The 18,887-nt window shown below is 44.2% G+C and overlaps 1 long non-coding RNA gene across 1 annotated transcript; it reads right to left on the minus strand.

Annotated features, from left to right (window-relative positions):
- Positions 1-866: 866 nt before the first annotated feature.
- LOC138973954 (uncharacterized) lies at positions 867-18,056 on the minus strand. Its single transcript, XR_011458233.1, has 5 exons — positions 17,498-18,056; positions 6,013-6,107; positions 5,252-5,314; positions 4,818-4,911; positions 867-1,069 (listed from the first exon to the last, which is right to left on the minus strand). It is a non-coding gene; the product is annotated as an uncharacterized lncRNA (long non-coding RNA).
- Positions 18,057-18,887: the final 831 nt, after the last annotated feature.

The raw sequence follows: 18,887 nt of genomic DNA on the forward strand, positions 1-18,887 counted from the left end.
CTCCAAATTTGGAGGCGTGAATGCCTCTGAATTATGAGCTATGAATTTAACACATTAAAGTTCAAGAGTACCCGAAGCCTTCTCTGTCATTTACCCTCCTGGGGTAAAGGTTATAAATTGATTCGAGAAAATAACATGACTGGTATGGACTGATCATTGTGTCTACCGTGGAGCCATCGGGGTTCTATGGGAAATGCTACACAAAAAAACTTGCCTGTGAAAAGGGAAAGACGGTGACCAAAAATAAATGATGATAGCGATATTTCTAATTGTGGATCAGCAGAGTCGAGAAGCATACATGATGTTTACCAAAGTGTGTGTACGTGTCTGTCTGTCCACGTGTGTGTTTGAGCTCTTTTCGGTACAGAATATGAGTTTGGGGATTGAGTGAAGAGGGAGACCTAAAAAAAAAACTACTCGGGATTTTGGTTCTTTTTATCACAATTCAGTCTATTTTAATTTTCAAGTTATATCAGAAATTTTCTATTTGCACTGATACACTGGAATTCCGTGTGGATGTATTGCTGTAAGGGTCTACAAATAGTACAACTGAACCAAAATCATCCTGTTTCTTTACGTTTTGAGCAATTCAATTGGTCTTGGTTTTTGTTTTTTAAAAATTTGATTCCTCTTCATTCTTCTCAAAAAAAAGCTTTCATTGCGATAAACAAAACATTACTGGATAGACGTTTTCTTGGAGAACGTCTATATTAACAAGCATTTAAAGTAGGAGGACGATATGGAACGTACGATAAAAGGATGTGCTTTAGCTTTCTGTCTCATCATTTATAAATGTTGCCCTTCAATCACACACACACACACACACACACACTTTTGATCCAGCTCCAACGATAATTCATACGGCTTTATTCAGGATTGTCTCTTGTTCTTAAACATCCGATTTCTAAGCACACGTCTGTGCTGAGAATATGAACATGAACCGATATGAACATCAATGTCAGCCGCCTTTTTATTATGAAATAATGTTCATTTGTGTTCCAAACACTTCCGAAGAATACGTGTTGGTGTGTCTTCAGTCGCACTGACATCATCACAACTCGACCCTGTCCTGCAAAAATACAAATATATACAGTGTGACACCCAAACATTCAACCCAAACAAATGCTTATTTCTTTTACATCTGTTGACCGAATTAGTTATCTTTCTTTTTTTTTTTTTTGTGGTCCCTGTCCTGTCCTGTCTTGTCTTGTCATGCCTTGTCTTGTCTTGTCATCCCTATATTGGCCTACTGGCAACCTTTTCCTAACGTGTCTTGTCTTGCCATGTCTTGTCTTGTATTGTATTGTATATACATTTAGCATACATTTGGGTAAAGGTTTGCGAACAGGTAAGGGGTGTAAGAGAGAGAGAGAGAGAGAGAGAGAGAGAGAGAGAGAGAGAGAGAGAGACAGAGACAGAGACAGAGATGGTGGTGGTCTATGTTACAATACACTGGTCAACACAGTTGCAAGTTCATAGGTTAAAGGCTGCCCTTTTCGTAGCGTTCATTAATTAATTCCTATTGTTTACATGTGCCAATAATGTTATAAAACTGTACCTAAGGGGATATAATAACGATTGGCTGTAGCTTTCGAAAACAGAAAAAAATTATTTCAGTATTGCAAAGTGGTGTTGATAGTGTCGAATGTAAACAGAAGTGAACAGTCTCAAAGTGAAAGTGGATGTTTTCCGGAAATTGCGAAGGTACAAGAATACAGAAAAGCGCGCTTTCCTGCTTAGCACAATCCGCTACCGCGCTAATCTGGCGTGTCAATATCACTACGTTTTGCACGTGGAAGGTGAGCGATTTCCTTCACGCGGGGATTGACGAAGCTGTACTGTCTGTGTTGACGTTCTAAAAATAGCCCAAGCCCTGGAGAACTGTTTCTAAAGATAGCAATAAACTTTATTAAGAATTGATTATTTCTTGTAATTGGACTTCAAACCTAAAACTTTGCAGGAAGCTTAATTTATACATCCCCGCAACGATGGGAAAAGCCCTGGAAGTAAGTAAACTAATTAAATAGGACTTTGTCAACCTTTAAATGAGGGGTTATTTTGTATAGTGAGGAAATAATTTTCTGATGTATTCTTAATTCATTATTGGTGTTTTATGCAAAACGTACGGTCAATATTGAAAGTTTAAAAAAAAGTACTGCCCTCACATTAATACGAAGGCGGGATCACAGCTGGATAAGACAAGGTACGGCAATTTCGACCCGGAGGTCTCTTTCAGGGCGCACAGAGGATGAGACAACACAGGAGAAAAAAAACCCACAGATAATAGCACACAGAAGGAACGATTACAGCAGTTATAATTAAATTACTTTGTGGGTCAGGGTTTTTTAGGAGTACAGGGGAAACCCCTTTTAAGACCTTAAAAAATGTGAGAAAATCAAGTCTTAAAATGGAAGGGGTCTAAAAATGGGGGTAATTTACAGAGGTTATGAACAGAACATCTTCTTCTTCTTCAGCGTTCCAGAAATTCTGGTTTGTTTGTTTGTTTGTTTATTTGTTGCTTAACGTCCAGCCGACTACGCAGAGCCATATCAGGACGAGGAAGGGGGGGATGACGGGGGCCACTTGTCAAGCGATTCCTGTTTACAAATGCACTAACCCATTACTTGTGTCCCAGCAGGCTTTAGTAACACTAAATTAATACCTACTGGAAGATTACCAGTTTCCAGTATGTTAAAATAGGCTTAACTTATCTACTGCTGGACTTACACTAACAGATTAAACTATACATGAATCGCGAGACAAGCGGCAAGAGAAGAGATTTTTGGAAAAAATACAGGTGAATGAGCAAGAAGGCAGAAAAAAGAAAAGAATTCATGAAGAAAAAGAGAGCATGACAGGAAAGAGGAACCAAAAATCTACCTAACAGCAAACTAGAAAGCTCCTGCGGTTCCAAAAACAGGAGGGGCTTTTAATTTCATAACCGCAGTGCCCCACTGCGGGAAGAAATTCTGGTGACGTGTGAGCTTGTTTGCCCATTTGGGTTCCCCACACTATACTCTGAGAGCATAGGCAGCTTCACTCCGCTTTCGTTGAGTAGGCATGCTGTGTATTTTCGTGTTTCCATAACCCACCGAACTCTGACATGGTTTACAGGATCTTTTCCGTGCGCACTTGGTCTTGTGCTTGCGTGTACACACGAAGGGGATTAAGTCACTAAGCAGGTCTGCACATAAGTTGACCTGGGAGATCGGAAAAATCTCCACTCTTAACCCACCAGGCGGCAGCGACCGGGATTCGAACTCACGACCTCCCGATTAGGAGGCCGACGTCTTACCACTGCGCGCCACTTCACCCGTCACAAAACATCTAAAGAAGCAAGATCTTAAAAAGGAGGAAGTCTGAAATGAATGGGTCTGAAAGGGGGGTTCCACTGTGGAAAAGTACCTGTCAGTTTACCTGTATGTATTAGGACTGGGTGGCCGAGTGGTAACGCACTTGCGCTCGGAAGCGAGAGGTTGCGAGTTCGACCCTGGGTCAGGGCGTTAGCAATTTTCTCCCCCCTTTCCTAACCTAGGTGGTGGGTTCAAGTGCTAGTCTTTCGGATGAGACGAAAAACCGAGGTCCCTTCCGTGTACACTACATTGGGGTGTGCACGTTAAAGATCCCACGATTGACAAAAGGGTCTTTCCTGGCAAAATTGTATAGGCATAGATAAAAATGTCCACCAAAATACCCGTGTGACTTGGAATAATAGGCCGTGAAAAGTAGGATATGCGCCGAAATGGCTGCGATCTGCTGGCCGATGTGAATGCGTGATGTATTGTGTAAAAAAAAATTCCATCTCACACGGCATAAATAAATCCCTGCGCCTTGAATATGTGCGCGATATAAATTGCATACAATTAAAAAAAAAAATTAAAACAATTAAAATCCCTGCGCTTAGAACTGTACCCACGGAATACGCGCGATATAAGCCTCATATTGATTGATTGAATAAGACCACCCCTGACATGCGGCACATACCAAATATCTACAAGTGCTTTGTGTGAACAGTAAAAAAAATTGTTTTCCTTTTTGCAAATTCATTTCATTAAACACAACAACAACAAAATTCATCAAATTCCAGCTGAGCAGAACGGCTATCACAATTATGACTGGGCCTTTAAAGGCATGTTCCTCACCATATTACCCAGCATATCAGACACCACATGTTTGACTAGGTTTTTACATGGGAACAACAAGACTATACAGGATGGTAAAAAAACCTCCCTATTTTCTTTTTAATCACATTTTTGACTGCAAAAAAAAAAGATCAAAAAGGAAATAGGGCGCTTTTTTTTAGACACCCCTTTTTACGTCCAGCTTCTTTTGGTGGAGATTCAAGTTACAGACACATGTGAAATTCATGAAGCAAAAAGGTTCCCACTATGCACTGCCACAGAACACAACCAGGTTATTAATGTGCGGTACAGTGTATAATTATGTTTAAGTAAAAGGATGCCCTTCTTTTGTTTAATTGGAGCATCTATGATGTCTGACATTTTGGTTCTAACGGTAAGGAACGTATGTTTAGGCTCTAATAAGGACAGTTTGTCTTGTCAAAAGCCTCATGCATATTCCTTCCTCCCCATGCAAGACTTTCTTTTATTTGAATATCTGCCTTTATAGTACAAAAATCAAATAAAAAGGTCGCACTCTGCGCATAGCGACAAAAATCGCAATTTTACCAAGAAAGCCTCACACTCTTTATGTGGAGAAAGACCCTGAATGTTGCAGTATGTTATGCAATTGAAAACATCTGAAATTGTGTACTTGAATTCTACAGTTTGATCAGTTCTGTGTGTTTAAAAAGTTACCTTGATCATTCTGACATGCTCTTGCTCAAATCACATCCCAGACAATATTGTAGACTCCATTGATAGACGCTGTGGTGCATGGGAGAACTGCATTCTGAGGAAACGAAAAACATATACACTGAGGAAGAACAGTTACAACAACATTTGCAGCAGCAACAGGCTATATAATTTTATTCAAAGAACACTTAAATAAGGTAAAATGAAAATCAGTGTTGTGTCAGTAAATTTGATTTGGGGGAGATGGAAGGATTGAGGTGGGGGTTTAGAGGCGGGGATAGAAGGATAGCTGGGAACCGGGGAAGGTGGGGTGGCTAACACAGTTTGATCACGTAATGACTGGTACAATGTTAAATGTATCTAAAAAGGCAGCAACTCTGTAATGCATTATGTGAACCAACTTCTCCATAAACTAAATAAAGATCAGTAAAAGTTACCTCTTTCATTCTGGAATCTTTTTGGTCCCATCACAGCTAAGACGCAGACTCAATGGACAGATACTGTAATGATGAAAAAAAACACCAGCATTTTAAGGGAGAACAAGAATTATGCAGAGAGGAAAAACAGTAATGAGTAAGAACAACAGCAGCAGCAGCAGCAGACTCAATACTCTTACTCTACATAACACTCTCACTGAATGACTGATTCAGTAACTAAATCCCAGTGAAGTGCAAGTGATCAAAATTACTTATGTAAAAACAGAGAAATAGAGAGAGAGAGAGAGAGAGAGAGAGAGAGAGAGAGAGAGAGAGAGAGAGAGAGAGAGAGAGAGAGAGAGAGAGAGAGAGAGAGAGAGACAGAGAGAGACAGAGAGAGACAGACAGACAGACACAGACAGACAGACAGAGACAATGCGAATGTGTGTGTGTGTGTGTGTGTGTGTGTGTGTGTGTGTGTGTGTGTGTGTGTGTGTGTGTACATGGGAAATGCAGTGCCATTGAAAACAAACACTTGCTTCATTTAAATATCAACAGTTATACAACATAAGAGGCACTAGAAAAGTTGTACATGAAAATAAATGTTGCTCTTGCTGATGGAAAAAGAGCAGGGGGAGAGGGTCGATGTTGCTTGCACTTGCAGATAATTATGCACTAACATCCAGCTGTTTTTCTGGGTGTACTGTAACCCTGTAATGTTTAAGCAGAAATGTTTGTGGATCACGTTATGCTTCTGCTTTTAGATCAGTTTGCAATATTACCTGGATCATTGCGGCATCCTCTTGATCACATCACATTTGAGACTTTGACCTATATAGACTCCATGGGCAGACGCTGAAGTTATTACAAGGGCATTCTGAAAAATGACAATACAAATGCAGAGATGTAGAACTTTACATTACACTTACAGAAGCAACAACCAGAGAGCTGATTTATACAGGTAGAGAGAGAGAGAAAGAGAAGAAGAAGTAAAAGAAAAAAGAGAGCATAGAAAGAGAGAGGGGGTGGGGGATGGGGCAAAGGGAGTGTGTAATGTGACGTGAGGAAGGGGAAGAGCAATGGAAAATGAAACTCTCAGTACTTTTAATTTATATTAACAGTTATGGAACTATTTGAGCACTCCCCATGTAATGATATCCATGGTACCTGTGAAACACCAGGAACACAGTACCTCTGAGCTATAGCGGATACTCTTATAACAGTATCCGCTATAGCTCAGAGGTACTGTGTTCCTGGTGTTTCACGGGTACCATGGATATCATTACATCCCTCTTCTTTAGATAAATGAAATAACATAATTTTAACTTTGCTTTAACCAATAATTTGAAAACTGGTAAACCTCACTTTAAACTAGAATAAACATAATCAATTCCAAAGAATTATTTATCACTTTCTGACAATGAAATAAAACAGTTATTTCTGAACGTTACTTTTAAAAGGAAGATTGTATCTGAGACAGACAATCACAAAGATAACTTTAGCGCTCATAACACTAACTGCAATAATACAAAAATTCCGTTGCTCTGAAATAAAGAAAACTGTTCACTGAGACTTCTGTCATCATTGTTCATAATTCTTGTCTCTGTATTGCTTGTCTCTGCAAAACTTGTCTCTGTAATACTGAATACACAGAACATATGAAATAAATCAAAACATGTTTGTCATGTCGTCAAATGTCAAATCATCAAATGCTTTCAATGAGTCTTTCTGGCTTCTTGATGCTTCTCTGGGGCCTCTGATGTGGACTTGGTGTTTTTGCTTCAACTACTGGCTGAGTAATGTATGGAGGTTTTGCTGCTTGTTGGATGTGATCATCATTCTGCTCAGGTGTTGTGGAGATTGGAGGTGGTGTTCTGGTCTCGATGATCTCAGGTTTGTCATAAAATCTGACATGTCGTTCTGTTGGCTTCTGCAGGTTCATCAGGTGTCTTCTGTTTCTGCAATAGGTTGCTCCATTGGGTGATTGGACAACGTATGATCTTGGATCGTTGGTGGGTTGTATGACTGTTGCTGGTGTCCATTTTCCTCCTTCTTCTTTCTGCATCATGACAGGTTGACCTTTGGACAGTGGTGGGAGACTGCGTGTTGCTGTTCTGTCATGGTACATCTTCTGCTGCTGTTGACGCTTTTCTAGCTGCTTTCTGACTTCTTTCTTCTTGGACAGGGTGTTGGGAATAACAGAGGGAAGGTTTGTTTTGAGTTTGCGGGAGTATAGGAGTTCAGCTGGGGATGGGAGTTTGTGGTCGATGGGAGTAGACCTGAAAGCGAGAAGTGCTATGTTGATGTCAGAGTGAGACTCTTTTGCTTTGGTCATAATGTTCTTGACTGTCTGCACGGTTCTCTCTGCTAGTCCGTTTGATCTTGGGTATCTTGGTGAGCTTGTAGTATGCTGGAATCCCCATTCTTTTCTGAATCTTTGAAATTCAGTGCTGGTGTATGGTTTCCCGTTGTCACTGACAAGTTTTTCTGGAACTCCCTGCTCCCCGAAGAGTTGACTGAGGGCGGAGATGATGCCTGTGCTTGTTGTTTGGCCTGCTGTTGCTGTGCGGCGTACGAACGGCATTTTTTAATAGTAGTCGCAAACGACAATGTAGTCGCTACCATACAACGTCATTATGTCAGTGCCAACTGTGTGCCAAGGTCGTTCTGGAATCTCATGCTGCAACAGTTCTTCATGGGGTTGACTTTTCTGATGTTTCAGGCATGTTTTGCAGGTTTTCACGAAGGTTTCAATGTCGTGACTTAGACCATGCCAGTATACGCAGGTTTTGGCTCTCATACGACATTTCTCTATTCCCTGGTGACCAGAATGAATTGTCTGTAGAATGTACTGCTTCATGGATTCTGGAATCATGACTCTGTCTCCTTTGAGAACAATGTCGTCCTCAACGGTGAGTTCTTCCTTGAGCGACCAGTACTGTCTGAGGTTCTTGGGTAGGTCTTTTGGTTTCTCTGGCCATCCTTTGATGATGGTGTTTTTGAGTTCCGTCATGTGCGGATCTCTGCACGTCTCATCTTTCAGCTGCTGTAGTCTATCTGCTGAAAACTGAACGGCGAATACTGATTTCTCAATGTTGATCTCGGGTCCTGTGGTAGGATGGAGTCTGGATAGCATGTCTGCTAGGACCACTTCTTTGCCTGGGCGGTAGACAATGTTCATGTCGTACTTTTGCAGGCGAAGCATCATTCTTTGGAGTCTGGGAGGTGTGCTCGCTAGGCTCTTCTTCTGAATCTGCTCCAAAGGTTTGTGGTCTGATTGCACAGTGAAGTGCTTCCCGAACACGTAGGTGTTGAAACGTTCACATCCGAACACGACTGCGAGAAGCTCACGCTCGATGTTCGCATACCGTTTCTCAGTCTCTGTGAGCGCTTTGCTGGCGAATGCAATCGGCTTGTCGTCCTGGATCAGGGTTGCTCCTAATCCTTGCTGTGATGCATCGACTTGGATGACAGCTGGTTTGGTGATGTCAAAATACGTCAGCGCTGTGTCTTCACAGATCATGTCCTTGACCTTCTGAAAGGCTTTCTGGTGAGAGCTGTTCCAGTCCCACTGCACGTCTTTCTTGGTGAGTGCTCTCAAAGCTGCCGTGTGATCTGCCAGCCTTGGGATGAAGGAAGACATGTATTGCACCATGCCGAGGAACTGCTGTAGCTCGGTGAGGTTCTTTGGTGATGGTAGGTTCTTTATCTCTGTTGTCTTCTCAGGATCCGGGTGTACACCGTCAGCGTCGTAGATCATGCCGAATGTCGCGGACAGTTGTATGTAGTTATAAGGTTCCTTGGTCGGGCGTTGCTGACAGGTACCTGTGTCAAGGTGGGAAGACCTGTAGCTGGGCTTAGCTCAGTGACTCCACGCCTTGCACGCTTTGCACGCATTGCACGGGACGTTCACGGTAGGCTGCGCGCTATTTGTAGAGTTCACTGGTTACCTTGTAGCTGACTGTAAAATTCATAAGCATTCTTTTTTCTGTCTCGGCCGAGACCAGATGTTTTTCGAACGGCTGCGAAGTTCGCGTGTGAATTGTCGTTTGAGTTCGAAGCTTATTTTCAGTAGTAATGTACGTCTACTGTGGACTTTGTTAAAGTCGGTTGCGTAAAGTGTACGCGATGATATTCATTGGCCTGTGTGAGGTAAGCCCTATTTCTTGGTCTAGTTGGATAGACTTTTGTCAGTTTTTGCTGAAGGTGAATTAGCGGCCGGTGGCAGGGGACAGGGAACCTACATTAGTTACCAGTTGTACTGTTTTTGTCTCGTCTTTGTGTTGTTGTAAATAGTGTTCATCATAGTGTTTAAAAGGAAATCATTATAATGGTAAATTATATGGTAGAAGGAAACCAAAGTTTAGAGTCATTGTGCTTCCTCCTCATCCCTAATAATGATGTCTATTGGAGGAGGAAGTCACGTGTCTTATATTTTTGGGGAGATTATTGACTTTGGCCTTCTAGGCTTTCAGTGTTTACTGTCGAAGACAGACCGGACGGGAAGGTGCGAACCTTAGCTTCTCAGCATGGAGGAGGCACCACCACGCTGCTGCTTGAGCAGCAAGTTTGGACTCTCGCTGTGGCACCCCCACGCTGCTGTGTGAGCAGCCCCTCTGGATCATCTCCGAGGCATCACTACGCTGTTTTTGAGCAGCTATTTTGTAACGTCACAGCGGCGCAACCACGCTGCTGTTGAGCAGCAACATCGAACCGGCGCCGTCGCTGCAGAGTGTGTGCCGTGTGACAGCTCTCAACTGAGCTGACTCTCTCACCCCCGCGACAGAGACGCAGGTGTCGACCTGAGGGCGCACCCCCCCCCCCCCCCCTGAATTCGTCGAACGTGTAGATAAGTACTTTCTTACGATAGATATCATTTATGGAATGAGGAGGGCCTTTATGACGTACGTGCTTTGTATTTGACTATCCTGATTGTCTCGTATGTCGTTTGTTGACATTATTTGACTGTTGTGTACTTTCTCATGTTCATTATGTTCATCTTCATGTATTCGTGTTAACCCATCTATCATTCCATCCATCGTCACCCCCATATTTCACCCAACTGGGAACTATTAAATATTTTCATTTAGTTACATCGGTGTTCTGTGAGTGCTGTGTGGTGTGGCCAAAGTTTTTGTGTGAAAAACTAAACATGCAAACGTGCATGCACGCGACAATGGCGAGCTTGCCAGGATAAATCCTCTTTGAATTCAAGGAATTCACTACATTTTTTGTCGTTGGCCACACTTCCCATACACTGGGCACTGATGTTGTTTAATTAGCTTTTGTTGTTGTCTGGTAACCTTGTGGGTTGCCTGTCCTTGTTGCCGGTCAGCTGTGCCTTGTTTTGATTTTTCATGTTTTGGCTACCCATTTGCTAGTTTTGTTCTTGTTTATGGAACTTCGTTCTGGTCGTGTTCTTGATGATAGTGCTATCATGGCGTCTAGGACGGAAAGTAGTTCGGATAGGATTGCTAGGTGGCGTTCACTTGCTGAGGAGCTAGGTGTTAAATCTGCCAGTATTCCTGAGTTTATTGCCGAGCGGATGACCCGTGAAGATGAGAAACAGGAAAAACTTGAACTAGAAAGGAAAGCTTATCAGGACAAGCTAGAAGTAGCGCGTCGAGAGACTGATGAGAGAGTTAAGTATGTTCAAGCTCAGCGAGAGACTGATGAGAAAGCCGCATATGAACGTACTCAGATGTTTGAAGAAAAACAAAGGCAAGAGAGAGAGGACCATGACCGTAAGCAAAAGCAGGAAGGAGAAGAGCATGACCTTCGCATGCAACTCCTGCAGAGAGAGTCGGAAAGTAAGAGGGTGAAGAAAGGAAGTAGGGATGGAGCTGATAATGAGGGAGATTCCTCAGGTGAAGAAGAGTCTAGTGACCTTCGTGGTTTTCGGCCTTCCATACCGATGTTTGATGAGAGCAAAGAAAACATAGCTACTTGGTTGAAAAGGTTTGAGAGAGTCGCTACCTTGTACAAATGGAAGAGAAACACATGGGCAACTAGGGTCTCGACTAGGTTGTCGGGTAGGGCTGTAGAAGTGTACAACACTCTTGATGATGATAGCGCGGACGACTATGATGGTTTGAAGGTCGCGTTGTTAGGCCGCTATCAGCTCACAGCAGAAACTTACCGCCGCCGTCTCAGAACCTGCAAGAGAAAGGAACATGAAACGTTCAGACAGTTCGGTGCTCGCATTGAAGAGAATTTGACTAAGTGGCATGAGCTTTCCGAGATCACAGAACTGAAACAGTTGGTTTTGCTTGAACAGTTCTTGCAGACCCTGAGCGCGGACATGGCCGCGTACGTTAAGGAGAGAAAACCTCAGACGTTAGCCGAAGCAGTTAAGTCTGCTGAGATTCACTTTGAAGCACACCGTGATAGCAAGAAGTTTTTTCAGCATGATCGTGATCAGGGTGGAAAGGCTGACGCTGGTGAAAAGAAGAAAAGTGGAGATATCTCATTTGGTACATCCGGTAGGAAGTGTTACATCTGTGAATCCCCCAAACACCTGGCTAGAGATTGTCCCAAGAAGAGCAAGTCGACTGGAGCGGTGAATAGTGGTCCTGAGAAGTCTTTACCGCCCGTCAGTGTACCTACTTTGTGTACTCCCTGTAGCCAGCAAGTCTACGACCCGAGATGCCTGGTTGTGGTAGATGGTATTGCAGTGGAGGGGTTGCGTGATACTGGATCTCAGGTTTGTGTCGTGAAGAGTTCATTAGTTTCAAGGTCTCAGTTCACAGGACAGGATCTCGAAGTTTCTATGGCTGAGAGAGACATCAAGAGGCGCTATCCAGTGATTAAGGTTCAGGTTGATTGTCCTTTCTACACTGGTGAGGTTGAGGCTATCGTCATGGAAACACCTGTTGCTGATTTCATTGTAGGTAATTACGCCCGGCTGGGTGATTCGAATGTTCTACCAGTGTACGCTGTGTCCAAGGTTGTTTCAGTGGTCATCCGTGCTCAGGCTGCCGCTGAAGGAAAGAAGCCGACTTTGTTGCATGTTGCTGCTCCGGGTCTGGAAGCAGTCACCCCTGAGCAGTTGCATGACCTTCAGCGGAATGATTCAACTTTGAGGAGTTGTCGTGAGGCGGCAGATCGCCGGGACGTCAGAACGTCTGGTCACTCCGGTGAAGTTTGGTTTGTTAGGAAGAAAAGGATTCTGTACCGTGAGTATCGCGGTGGTGGTAGCGTCTATACTCAGGTTGTTGTTCCCCAGCAGTTGAGGTTAGGTGTTATCAAGTTGGCTCATGAACCGCCTATGGGAGGTCACATGGGTGTTCAGAGGACACGTGATCGAGTTTGGCAGCAGTTCTTTTGGCCAGGTATGTGCGCAGACATACGTCGCTTTGTGTTGTCTTGTGATCAGTGTCAGAAGGTTTCTCATAAGCCACAGAAGGTACCGTTAGGTAAGATGCCTCTCATCGATACGCCGTTCGAGCGTGTGGCGATCGATCTGGTGGGTCCCATCATCCCTGCTTCTGAGTCTAGTAACCGGTACATTTTGGTGTTTGTAGACTACGCTACTCGGTACCCGGAAGCCATTCCATTGAAGTCGATTGAGGCTGTGAAGGTTGCAGAAGCGATGTGGGCAGTCTGGACTCGAGTAGGAATTCCCTCAGAGATTTTGACAGACCGTGGTACTCAGTTCATGTCCGAGGTGATGAAAGAGGTGGAGCGTTTGCTGGCCATCAAGGGTTTAGCGACTACTCCGTATCATGCGCAAGGAAACGGATTGGTGGAACGATACAACGGAACACTCAAGACCATGCTACGCAAGCTTGCTCAAGAGAAACCGAAGCAGTGGGATCGCTACATTCCTGCACTCCTCTTCGCTTATCGTGAAGTTCCACAGGAGAGTCTGGGATTCTCTCCCTTTGAGCTTCTATACGGCAGGACAGTGCGAGGACCCATGTCTGTTCTTCGCAACCTATGGACGGAAGAGCAAGTCGATGAGCAAGTTCGTACGACTTCTGAGTATGTGGTTGACTTGAGGAACCGGATTGAGGAAACCTGCAAACTGGCGCGTCAGAATTTGTCAGCTGCTGCACAGAAACACGCGAAGGTGTTCAACCGGAAGACAGTTCGAAGACAGTTCCAGCCTGGAGACAAGGTTTTGTTGCTGCTGCCGCAGAAGAAGAACAAACTGCAGTTGTGTTGGCAGGGACCGTTCGACGTTCTGGAGAAGAAGGGCGAGTCAGACTACAGGATTCGGATCTACGGGCGTGAGAAGCTGTACCACGCCAATCTTCTCAAGTTGTACAGAGACAGACAAGGGCGACAGGGTCAACCTGTTGTGGGGTTTGAGCTAACAGAGATCAGAGGCGACCTTTTCAGCTGTGAACCTGATGATGCTATGGCCCACTGCGTCAGTGAAGATCTTGAGATGGGAAAAGGCATTGCCGTTCACTTCAAGCAATCGTTTGGAAAAGTTGATCAACTTAGAGCACAAAACAAGAAGGTGGGAGAGGTAGCTGTACTACAGGTAGGTGCTTCCTACGTTTACTACATGATCACCAAGAAACGTTACTTTCACAAACCCTCTTACAAAACGCTGCGGTCCTCCATGGAAGCTATGAGGGACCACTGCAAGCAGAACAATGTCGCTTCCCTGGCCATGCCGCAGATCGGATGTGGATTGGACGAGCTGAACTGGAGCGCCGTCCTTGAGATGATCAAGGAAGTCTTCAAGAACACAGGCATAACTGTTAAAATCTACACCTTCGGGGGCTAAGAAACACAGTTTTTGTACATTTTTGACGTGCATGCTGCAGGAATAATGCATATCTTTTTGTTTGCTTGTTTTGTCATGTGCGGGTGATTCCCGGTAGTCGCAACGTGGGAGCCGACTACCTCAGTCGGGCATGCGTTGAGGAGGGATCTTTTGCCGTGTAGACAGATGTCTATGCTTAACTTGGGGGGCATTGTCGCGGACAGTTGTATGTAGTTATAAGGTTCCTTGGTCGGGCGTTGCTGACAGGTACCTGTGTCAAGGTGGGAAGACCTGTAGCTGGGCTTAGCTCAGTGATTCCACGCCTTGCACGCTTTGCACGCATTGCACGGGACGTTCACGGTAGGCTGCGCGCTATTTGTAGAGTTCACTGGTTACCTTGTAGCTGACCGTAAAATTCATAAGCATTCTTTTTTCTGTCTCGGCCGAGACCAGATGTTTTTCGAACGGCTTCGAAGTTCGCGTGTGAATTGTCGTTTGAGTTCGAAGTTTATTTTCAGTAGTAATGTACGTCTACTGGTTGACTTTGTTAAAGTCGGTTGCGTAAAGTGTACGCGATGATATTCATTGGCCTGTGTGAGGTAAGCTATATTTCTTGGTCTAGTTGGATAGACTTTTGTCAGTTTTGCTGAAGGTGAATTAGCGGCCGGTGGCAGGGGACAGGGAACCTACATTAGTTACCAGTTGTACTGTTTTTGTCTCGTCTTTGTGTTGTTGTAAATAGTGTTCATCATAGTGTTTAAAAAGAAATCATTATAATGGTAAATTATATGGTAGAAGGAAACCAAAGTTTAGAGTCATTGTGCTTCCTCCTCATCCCTAATAATGATGTCTATTGGAGGAGGAAGTCACGTGTCTTATATTTTTGGGGAGATTATTGACTTTGGCCTTCTAGGCTTTCAGTGTTTACTGTAGAAGACAGACCGGACGGGAAGGTGCGAACCTTAGCTTCTCAGCATGGAGGAGGCACCACCACGCTGCTGCTTGAGCAGCAAGTTTGGACTCTCGCTGTGGCACCCCCACGCTGCTGTGTGAGCAGCCACTCTGGATCATCGCCGAGGCATCACTACGCTGTTTTTGAGCAGCTATTTTGTAACGTCACAGCGGCGCAACCACGCTGCTGTTGAGCAGCAACATCGAACCGGCGCCGTCGCTTCAGAGTGTGTGCCGTGTGACAGCTCTCAACTGAGCTGACTCTCTCACCCCCGCGACAGAGACGCAGGTGTCCCCTGAATTCGTCGAACGTGTAGATAAGTAATTTCTTACAACGATAGATATCATTTATGGAAGAGGAGGGCCTTTAAGACGTACGTTCTTTGTATTTGACTATCCTGATTGTCTCGTATGTCGTTTGTTGACATTATTTGACTGTTGTGTACTTTCTCATGTTCATTATGTTCATCTTCATGTATTCGTGTTAACCCTTCCATCATTCCATCCATCGTCACCCCCATATTTCACCCAACTGGGAACTATTAACTATTTTCATTTATTTACATCGGTGTTCTGTGAGTGCTGTGTGGTGTGGCCAAAGTTTTTGTGTGAAAAACTAAACATGCAAACGTGCATGCACGCGACACCAAAGAACTTGACCTGTTTGCGCTTGATGTAGCACTTGTCCTCGTTGAAGACTAGACCCATCTTTTTTGCCACTTCCATCAGTTGACGGAGGTTGCGATCGTGCTCGTCCTCGTCTTTGCCATGGACAACGACGTCATCTGTGATGCCAAGGGTACCCGGACACTGGCTGAGGATCTGGTCCATGTGGTTTTGGAATATGTCCTGGCTTACGCTCAAGCCAAAAGGTAGTCGAACGAAACGAAATCTTCCACATGGGCTGTTGAACGTAGTGAGACGACTAGATTCTTCGTCGAGCTTGACTGACCAGTAACCATGTCGGGCATCCAACTTGCTGAAAAGTTTGGCTCCGCTGAATCGATTTGTGATCTCTTCAAGTGTTGGCGTCTTGTGATGCGTTCTTTTGATGCTTTTGTTGAGGTCTTTGGGATCGAGGCATATTCTTATACCACCACTGGACTTTCTGCTAAAGGCCAATGAGTTCACCCAGTCGGTAGGTTCCTCAACAGGTACGATCACTCCACTCTTCTGCATCTTTTCGAGCTCCGCTTTGATTTCTGGTAGTAGTCGGATGGGGTACTTGCGTGAAGGTTGAATGACTGGTTGTGCATTTTCTTTCAGCGTGATGTGAAGATCTCCGTGGAACTCTCCAATGCCTTCACATATGTCAGGGTAGAAACGCTTAAGTTATTTCGCATCCTGTATTGGAGTTGGGTCAGCTTTCACTGGTGCCGTCTGAATCGGACAGTGAAGTGTGACTAGTTGAAGTCTTGTACTTCCTGGTAGGCCTAGGATGGCTGGTCCATCAGCATCTGTGATGTAGAACTCTTCAGTGTGCCACTTTGATTCTCCGTACTTGCAGGGTAGAGTAACAGATCCGAACTGATTGATGACGCTGCCGTTGTAAGCAATCAGTCTGGTTCTTCTTTGTTGTGTAGATCCTGGTTTCGGGTAACCATCTTCATCCAGCTATTATGGATATATGCGTCGAAATATTCTCAGTGGTATGATGTTGCCTTGCGCCCCTGTGTCGACTTTCACCTTGAGTTTTGCATGTTTGGTCTTTCTGTGCTGGATTGACAGATTGGCGTAAACTTCTGTGCGCTCGTCGCTGCTGCCGACTGTAGAGAAGTTGATTGGTTCGAAGGTGATGTTATCCTCGTCGTAGTCTGTGTCGTTTTCGTCTTCGGCGTTGACGAAGTCGTGACGGCGATGGCGATGAGGTGTGCCGGAGCGTCTTCTCTGCCAGAAGCCTCCTTATTGGTTTCCTCTTCCTCGATGAGGCGAGTTTTGGCTGCCGTGGCTGTTCGTCTTGCTATTGCGACAATACTTCTTCCAGTGGTTCATCTTGCCACATGCACCACATTTCGTGTTGAACGCTGGACATTTTCTTGGTGCGTGCTTAATGCCACAGTTACCACATGCTTTGGTGTTCATGATTCTTGAGTTGACTGCATCAACTGTGAATGGTTTGCTCAGGCTGCTCATTTTCTCCATCTGGGTGACACTTGCTTCATGTGAGCGACATAAATCATGTGCCTGTTTCAGCGTCAGTGTGTCATCTTTCCGCAGGAGTTTTCTCTGCACTTCCGGGTACTTGATGCCAGCGATAATCTGCTCGATCAGTCTTTCATTTCTTGCTGCATCAGAAGAAAACTTGCACTTGAGCCTTCTCCCGAGTTTGCAGTGAGCGTGAGTGAATGACACACATACAACAACATGAACAGTAAACAATAACATCACACCCCATAACCACAAACAAGGTACAGACGGCAACATATGTTGCACGGAAGGGTGGGGGTAGTTGGACTGGAGAGTGTTGTTATGGGTTTAGGGTGGAGCTGGGGCGGAGTGTGTATGTAACTTGATAATAATAAGCATGATCAGTTAGTGCTAACAACTATCTTGATCTTCACAGACATAAATTGCACAATGATTTCACCACCATGTACCTTTATTTTTGCCCTTGAGTTAGGTGGAAGACAATGTTGAGTGGTGAACGCAAGTTGTATTGATCACTGGGTCATCCTGCGGTCCGGGCCATTGATCTGCACATTGCACCAGCACAAACAAACACAATGTTATGATCTCAATCAGCCTGCATGGTCAATCATGAATCTAAGAACACAAACACTGTCCAGATCTAATTGAAAACGAGATCATCATTACTTGGGAAATTCAATGAAAATCTAGCAGTCAACGAAGCAGATAGATCTGTCCTTGCGATTGTTGTTGCAAGCATATAAATGTGTGAACTTCCTTATCTCAACGTTATCATTCAACATATTGATATTTTGCCTGATGGATGTTGTGCCGATGAAATAAACAAACAATCAAAATCAAAGTCATAAACTTTTGAAGAAAAAAATTAAACAAATTGAGCAGAAAGAATCTAGCTTACTGCTGTGCTGATTTCGACAAAATCAATGCGTTTACATGCCGAAGTCATTCCTGCTTTTATTCATATCATACTAGATGATCCTAATGCACAACAATACGAAAACGAGCTCAGCGAAATGAGTAACACTGCCTCACCTGCACTAACAGTAACACAATGATTCAATTGTGACAATGCTGCAGAAGCGAAGTTCGTCTACAACTGGAAATTTCGAAGTCGAACAGCGGCGTTTTTTCACTCTCAGCGGTTGTCTTGCTCGGAAAAGTGAAAAGCTTAACTTGAAATCGAACGGAAGTCACCATTCTACCTTTTCGTTCAAGCGTTGTTTTTATAAAATCTCAGAAAATGTAATTTTGACTTGGGTGATTTCGTCCGCCATTGAGATTCAGTTTTTCAATAATTTGTCTTCCTCCTTGGCAGAAGAGTCAAAGGTTCGGCCCGATCTTCAAGGTTCCCAAGACATGACTTGCAAACCCCGAACCTAGTTCGCCGAACCTCCCAAACCTAGTTCGAAAACTCAGGTTCGTCTGGTTAAGAACCAAGACAAGTTCGCCGAACCTTCTTGAGGTTTGCCGAACCCCACGAACCTAGTTTGCGAACCAAAGGTTCGTCTGGTTAAGAACAGCCTTTATGAAATGTGACCAAAATAAGGTAGTGAACCACTAAAAGTGACCATCTCATGGTAGAAAGAGCCAATAAGCACCATTGTACTTCCTATGTCTTGAATGTATTTTGGTAGGAAACATGTGTAAAGCAGTTCTTAGTGTATTATGTCATTGCTAGGTTTAGTTATTTGACCTTGACCCTGAAGGTTAAGGTCATGTAAAGGTCAAGGTCAAGCATGTGAGTCGTATGGGCTTTGCCCTTCTTGTTTTAATATTCCTAGCAGTAGCAACCTCCTTGCGGAAACTTCCAGCCTGCCCTACTGATGTCGTTAATGCATC

The sequence above is a fragment of the Littorina saxatilis genome, linkage group LG8, assembly GCF_037325665.1.
Source record: "Littorina saxatilis isolate snail1 linkage group LG8, US_GU_Lsax_2.0, whole genome shotgun sequence".
Taxonomy (NCBI): domain Eukaryota; kingdom Metazoa; phylum Mollusca; class Gastropoda; order Littorinimorpha; family Littorinidae; genus Littorina; species Littorina saxatilis.